This window comes from Pyrgilauda ruficollis, unplaced genomic scaffold (genome assembly GCF_017590135.1).
Source record: "Pyrgilauda ruficollis isolate IOZ18807 unplaced genomic scaffold, ASM1759013v1 scaffold8, whole genome shotgun sequence".
NCBI lineage: Eukaryota > Metazoa > Chordata > Aves > Passeriformes > Passeridae > Pyrgilauda > Pyrgilauda ruficollis.
This window is the reverse complement of record NW_024529932.1, coordinates 2127211-2135339: the sequence shown is the minus strand read 5'-3', so window position 1 is coordinate 2135339 and position 8129 is coordinate 2127211.

The following is an 8129-nucleotide window of genomic DNA, read 5'->3' as shown; positions in this document are numbered from 1 at the left end:
TTCTGTTAGATATTTCCATAGAATTTTTTCCTATGCCTTATTTCCCATATGGGTTGCTAAGCATCAATTAATGAATTCTGTATATGTTACTGTCTGTGATTTGCATACAGGGGAACATTATCACAGAAGTTGCATGCATTTGCTAATACTTGTTTCCATTATTTCTTTATAAGTGGTGGCTTGGTTGGTTTGGGTTATTTTTCAGAAAAGCAGATAGTACTGAGTATTGCAAATCACAGATATTCTCAAGTTTCTCTCTCAAAACGTGGAACTGTATCATGTCGTTTTCCCACCTTTTTAATGAGAGAGTGGTAGACATTTATCAGAGGCTTCACTGTCAGAGACAAACAGGTCTGGATCTTCTGAGCACAGTGGAAAAGAGCAACACGTTAGGGGCTCGCTATTAATAATTTTGAGAAAAGGTTGTTTAGTCAAGATACATGTTCATCTTGTTTTGTTGGTGTAAGTTTCAAATAAGGTATCACCTGCTTTATTCTGAAGCATGATTAATAGTGGTTTATTATACAACCCAAAAAAGCAGTACTGCTTGCAAATATAAAGGCATCCTTACAGATACTTCCTGAATTGTGTAATTTTTCTAAATGAAGTAATTTAAAAAATAATTTTACAACTGAATGTCTCTTTTTAATTTATCTATTGTTTTGGAAATCTTTATGATTCTGATTCTTGATTTCATTTTTGAAATTGCCATTGGCATGACATCTAGAAAGTGCACTCACTAAAAGTATTATTTAGACCAATCATATTATCAAGTCTAGGCACCTGGAGTTTGGTTTTGTATTTATTTTTTTGTCTTTTTTTTTGGCTTTAAGTATTTTCATAAGTAAGTGGGCTGTAAACTGATTGCTATTACAACTAAAAGTGACTTACATGCTAATTTTGTAGTCTTTCTTCTTAATTATTCACTCTGAAGGAGTGTACTTTTAAGTGTAAAGACAACAGAAGGATACATCAATTCTAAGTCAAGGGGAGGCCTTGTTTGGTTGTTATTTATATTTATTATTCAATTTCTACTCTTCTGTATCTAAAATGCTAAAGAGTTACTTGAGATGGAAAAAGAAGGTAATGCTGTACTAAAGAATTTGCCTATTAGTTAGACAAAAGGAAATTTAAATCAAAGAGATGGCTAATTTTATGACATGAAGTGAAAGTACTGGCTGAAGTGGGTGTTTTGTTTCTTTTCTTAAACTACTTAGCTGCTGACAAAATATTTGCAGATCATGAAAGGGTCTCTGTAAAACAGGTTTCTGTACTACACTTTCTGGTACCCATCTTTCGAGTTGTTCTTTATGTTTGTGGTTCCACGTAAAGCTGAAATAGTTCAGGTCTTAATCTTGTTCAGGATGTTGTACAGACTGTGTAAGAGTTTCATCCAGAGTTATTTACTGAAAGTTGCATGACCCATTGTCTGGGTCACTGAAGTTGCTTCCATATCTGATTAATCAAAACAGAGTGGGGTGGAAGTTCAGAAAAAGGAAAGCTATTTAATGAAATGCCATTTTAGAGACTGAATTTAATTAAAACTAGCAAAACAAAAGTAGTAGTTCCTATCTGAATACTATTGCTGCCAGCCACATCAAAGAAGACTAGTAAAATAAAGATCAGATTTTTGTCTCCAATTAAATATCTGAGTTTTTTAATAAGGGAATTATTTTTCATTTTTTTATTCAAATGGGCCTTTACTCTTGCTGTAGTCACCAACTCAACACCTGATGCACCATTAGAGATTCTTGCAGTAGGAAGCCTTTTAGTCAGATGTAGAAAATTCTTTGCCTTTTGAGCAATTGAGTGCTTTCTTTTTATTGTTTTGAGTTCCAATGAGGCCATGGGTTATGTGATCACTTTAACCAGGAGGCAATCAGGCCTGATGCTGGAAAATCAGATTCTGTCATCCTACATTCTTCTCTGTCCCACTAGCTCTCTTGTGTTGGCTGTGCTCAAGTTCTCCCAATGAAAGTTAATGTGAAATGGAAGGAGGGTTGGGGTTTTTTGTTTTTGTTTTTTTTTTGAGAGTTTTTGTTTTTTTGTGGTTTGTTTAATCCTCTACCATGGACATTAGGACCCTTTTGGAATACTGTCTGATTTGGTCATTTTCACTTCTGAACTCCTTGACAAATGCAAATTATTCAAGACTGACAGGCAGTTTTGAGGGGAAATGTATCTGGAACTGTTGGGTTTTGAAATGTTCTCTTATGAAATAGTCATGAGAGTTCAAAACTAGAATGGGATGGCATTTATTGATGCTAACTCTCAAAGTATTTATCAATGTGGAGCTCTCCAGAGAGCTGGCTTGGAGCTGTCAGTGACCACACTGGGGGACAATAATCTAGGTACAGTCAAGATTGATCCTAGCCTTCACTTAGCAATTTTTCATAGTTGAGGTGTTTCCTTTTTATCGCTCTGTCTTCTTTTCTACCAGTGAATTAAGTAAATGTCTTTAGGACCACAGAATGCTTTAGAGCAAACTGCCTTTGCTAATAGTAATCAGGTCATACAGGTATACAGTCTATTAGTAAGTTTTGTCACTAATTAGGTCAGTGTTAAAGAAGCACATTATCTTATGTATAATTGGTAAGAAACAGTCTGCCAAGTTGAGCTCTAGAGACTGTGTAATAACACATCAGAGAGTCGTGCCTTCCTGCTGGTGTGTTTATCAATCTGTTTCACAGCATGAATGATGCATCTCAACTCTTCATTTAGTGTATTTACTAAATGAGTAGTTCTTACTAAATAAGCATTTACTTACTGTATGAAGCAACATAGTTACCTGAGAAGGCTCCTGTGTAAGAGACAGTGTGTTGGGGTGAGAGCTGGAGTGTAAATGAGGAGCAGTACCAGTTGTCTGTGAGAGCATGGGGGGAAAGCAGGAGCACTGGAGCTGTGTGTGCAGTGTGAGCTGGACCAGCAGAAATGCCTTTCTGAGCTTTTGCACCAGTTCAGAGCTGCAGGCTGCCTGGGCCTGCCAGGCCAAACCAAACACTCAGAAGAGCAGCTCTTTAGGTGGATGTGGGCAAGTGATAGAGCTCTGCTCCTACCAGCCCCCAGACCAAAGGCTTTGCGTTGTGTGGCTGCTCTGAAGCAAGCAGAGATGTTCCTGGTGTGGCATTGCACTCTATGGGCTGGCAAAGTGCATCCCTGCTGCTCAGAAGTGCTTCTCCCCTCTGTATTAAATACTTTAAAAAATGAAAAATGTAACTTGTATATGAATACAAGTGGTCAACCTCCCCAGCTAAGCTTAGTGTCTCTGTGGTACATAATCAATTCCTGGCCAAATAGAAAAATACTTTGAATTTGTGGAGGGTGGGAAAATCATGAACTGGAACTATTTTTATGAACACAAAAGGGGTACTATTTTGTGTACTCAAATATTTTGGGTAGTTTTGTGGGGTTTTTTAATTTTGGGTTTTCTTCATACACTGCTGTTTGAAGTACTGGTTTCATTGATTCTTTCACAGAATGTTTATTTATAAATCTTCAAAATAATGTATTATATCCTGTAATTATGCCTATTGTTAACCAGCACAAGCTTAGTAAATTAAATTAAGAGTTAATTTTATTCCTAAAATTGTCAACAGTATCTTTAATATTTGCCTTCACTTTTAAAAATTTAACGTCTTGACACAAAGATACTAATACTGAATCTTTCTCTGTAAGTATTCAACATATTCAGCTATTTAACCAAAATTATTTTAACAGCATTTTATTGTAAATGAAGATTTTTTTTTCCAGCATTTGGTGGAAAGAGAAGATTAGTGCAAGAATAGCAAAGTATTTACATGATCTTTTGCAAGGATTAACATGCTCTCTGCATGAATTATTTCACTTAAGAATCATTATCATATTATGATCTCAGAAGTAATTACCACTCTGAGCGAGAAATAGTTTAGCTGCTTTTGATTCATTCTTCTATGTTGTTTCTTGCCTTCTTTTCTTAGAAAGTTACATTTCTCATGAAGCAAAGTGCTATTTCCCCTTGCACTTCCCATTCCTGTCTCTCTTTTTCTTTTTTCTCCTCCACTTTTAGTTGCAAAATGTGACTGGTGCAGTTGCTGTTTTGGACCCCACCCTTGGGGTTGCTAAGCAGAGTACTGTGGTTGCATAAGTAACCTGTTCCTGAACAGGCTACTGCAGCCCTAGTCAGCTACCTAATGACAGCCAAATCCTAAAGGAAGTAACTCCTACCATTTACTGTTTGGATCCAGACCTTTTAAACATGGAAAAAATTAAGCATTGAATTTGTTTTAAAATAACAGAACAGATAAAGAAATCTACCATCAGAAACTCGTATAAAGCAAGAATATAAATGCCTGAAAATAACTGTGATAATAGTAACTCCTGAAAATGGAAAATGCAGTGCTCTATTGTGGTTTTCCTTTCAGTTTTGAGGTTTGGGGATCTGGGATTCAGTTTGGGTCCACCTCTGGCTTCTTGGACTGGTTAGTCAGTGACCTCAAATGAACTGCATAGAGTTTGTGAGGCAGTTTCTAGTTTGTTCTGTGCAATAAATATTTTACTGTAATAATTCAGATCTTGACATTCCAAATCAAACTGATTTCTTCATTCCAGCTAAGTTGTATAATATAAATTACCCAAAGTAGAAGCATGAGTGTAAATATTTGAAATAGGGTAGTAATGCTTTCTACAAATAGTACCACAGATTTGTTTGGTAAAAAGTTTGTATGCATTTCTGCGTGTTCTGGAGATTGTTATCAAAATCAAAATGGATCATTGTTTATTAGCACCATCTTGAAGTTGATAAATATGGAAATATTAGAAGATAATCATGTGAAGCTGCACATGGGAAAGAAAAGAAGTAGAGAAGAGAGCCTGGAAGGGTGGTGAGATGGGTATGAATTTCAGGTGAGCAGACAGGATGTTGTGAAAACAAAACTAAGGAGATACAGAACTGTAGAGAGGTTAAAGGTGTGAAGTTAGGAGGCAGTGAAAGGAGCAGGTTTGCAATAGCTGATGACATTTTTGAGAATAAATTTTTCCCTGTCATTAAGATCAGTGAAGAAAAGCTCTTTTGTTGTTTTTTTGGGTTCTGGCCAGTGTTGGCTCAGCCACAGAGAGATAAGGTAGGCAGTTACTCAACCGCTCAGCGGGTGGAAGCAGACAGACAGCCCCGTAAAATCTATTTGTGTCCTGCCTCCCCTTTGCTTAGGGCTCTTCTTCAGTGGTGGTTCAAGGACTGTGGGATGGCCATGCAGCAGGTCTCTGCCTCTTGCTGCACAGGCAAGCACAGGCTGCTTTCCCCTGTTCTCACACACTGAGGGGCCAGAAAGGACCAGGCAGCCCCGGTCCCAGCCCTGGGTGGTTTTACTCAGAAGTGGCTCTTACCACCCATATCCCCCCTGTGCCGTGGGAGCACACCCACTTCTCCATCTCAGCTCTCCTGCTTCTTCCTTCCTGTTCCTCTCTGCTCCCCACTGCAACTCCACATCTGCCTTTGCAAAGCTTTGAGCCGGCTTTGCGAAGCAGCTGCCAGGCTCGCTGGGCTAAGGGCCTTTGCTTCTGGAAATTGCACCATCTGGCTGTGCACAGTATATGGAGTTTATATTTAGATCACCTTGTATCTGGCATCTGGACTTTATTCTGTGTGCTTGGTGAGACCTGATTGGAGCACTTTCTTTTGTGGATGATATTCTATATAATGTATGCATTGCTAGTTCTCAGTAGCCACGGTGAATAATATTCCATAAAAAGAGTTTTCCTTTCTGTATAACTGTTGTTTCTGTTGGTCAGAGCTGTATGCAAGGTGCCATTTATTGTTGGTGTTTGTCAGAAATACCAGACACACACAGGGATGGCAAAGAACATTTTGCCCTTGAAATTAGATCAATTATAAATATCTGCAATGATGGGCTAATGCATGACAGACCCAGCAATACTGAATAATCTGATATAAACTATGTTGTGGTATATAGCTGAAGATTTTATGCATAGGACTGGGTTGCATAGTAGGTTTCTGTTTGCTTTTTGTGTTTCTTTTTTCTGTAAAGGAATCTTTGTCATAGCTTCAGGATCCAACAACTGACTTTTATATTAAGAGTGCACAAAGTACCATGCTGCCTGAGGGCCAACAGAGGGTGCTGGAGTGATGCAGCTTACCTTCACTCATTTTTGTTGTTTCTGGAGAACAAGGTGCATTTTGACAAACCTCTTATTTGGGATGTCTTACTGTACAGATATGAAGTTAGTGCATTTTTTGTACATTTAGTATAATAATTCTGATACTTCTAAAAATTATTACGTTATGAAGATTATTTCAGGAATGCACATTTAGCAACAATATTTACAAGAGCAATGTGTACCTACTTAGGGCATTTCAAAATTTTCTTTACTACTAAAAAAGATACAAATAAAAATTCTCCTTTTTCAGAAGAAAAACATGGGCACAGTAGAAGTATCAATTTTTCTGTTGTTTGTGTACATACATTATTGTATATATATTATATAATGAAGTTTATATAGCAAACCACAGATCTGTGAAAGTCATGGTTTGATGTAAATAATACCTGTGTAGAAATAGCATACTTACAATGGAATTGTTCAAGGAGAATGAATAAAAAATCAGATAGCATATGACAAATCATTGTGCAATGCTTCACAGTTAAATGAATTATTTCCATACTGTCCTTTATTTCAGGTTCTTCATTTTTATCCTTGTTCAGGGTCTGGTTTCCCTTAGTTTGTAGAGGAGACTGTGCCCTTTGTATACTGGACTGAAAAGGTGGTGTGTCTGCAAAGGGTTGTAATGTTTGGCTTGAAACTGCTTGTTTCAGGTTGTGCCTGTTCTTTGAAGTAATGTCCATGAAAGTCAGTAATTACACTGTGTCTGGTATGGAAAGCTCTTCCTCCCTCTCCCCCTGACCATCCTTCTCCCCCAGAGCACAGGATAATGGCTTCAGATTACCAGAGACTGAAAAGTGCATTTTGTGACAGGGATATAAAAAAGTAGGTGATTGCTTCTAACATGCAGTCTCTCCTTACTGCACAGATGTGATGTATGATGCCTAAATCTGCTCTCTTGTACTGATGATGAGAAGCTGAAGTATTTCATGTCATTGGGATTTCTTTTTATGATTTTAAAACTTGATAACCCATTTTTTTCCAGAATTCTTGTACATCTCTGACAGCATCTCACAGGAGATGAAAACAGGGTGATTTCAGTAACTTGTCAGATCTACTGTCTGTCATTTCTCACACTACAAAACCAAAACGCATCTAACCAATGGAGCCTTATCTTTAATATGCATGTGGAGTATAACTTAGGAAAAAATACTCAAATCTGCAGAAATTTTGAAGGAGCAGATCTGTGACTGCCCTGTCTCTCTGAATGACTTTACTCAGATGCCACAGTTAGATACTCTTAACATTCAGGAAACCTGATAAACATGAGAGAAGAGAATTATTCAGACTTACAGTAGTGCTACTTTAAGTGTGGACAGAGGTATTATTGTGTTCTTATAGACATCAGCTGCAAAGGGCTATCCAGAAGGATAAAGGCACCAAACAGAGAAATCAGGATGTATAACCCCTTTAAAATGCATGCTGAATGGCAAGGGTGGTTCCTGTTGTCAGGGGAAGGGTGGGGAGAGGAGACAGGTTGTAAAACACCCCCTTATGAGATATGTGACTACTCATTATCATTTGTTAATATCAGCTCAGTAGATCTTTTAATTACATGCTCTGTCAAACATTTCATGGAGCTGAACAAGTCGAGGGGGAGACGGACTGTCCTATTTGCTGCCATGGATCTGGAATATTCAGGTGGAGATACACTGTTCAAGAGGCTGCCCTGACAGCACTGTGGCTGTCCAGAGAAGTGTGGCTCTGTCCTTGGAGATATTCAGTGCTTTGGTTGGACAAGGCCCCGTGTAACTGCGCTTCATGTTCAAGTTAGCAAACAAGGTGTCTTACTCATGTCACAGATGTCCATAGCATCATCTCTCCTTGAGCTCACAGAGAATATTCAAACTACCTTGACAGTAACAAGATTCAACTTGGACTTGGTAATTCAGCATTATACCCACCATGGGACTGTGCTCTCCCTCCTAAATGTGGTATCTGCATCTGCTGCCAGTGGTTTTGCAGGTGGTAGTCTC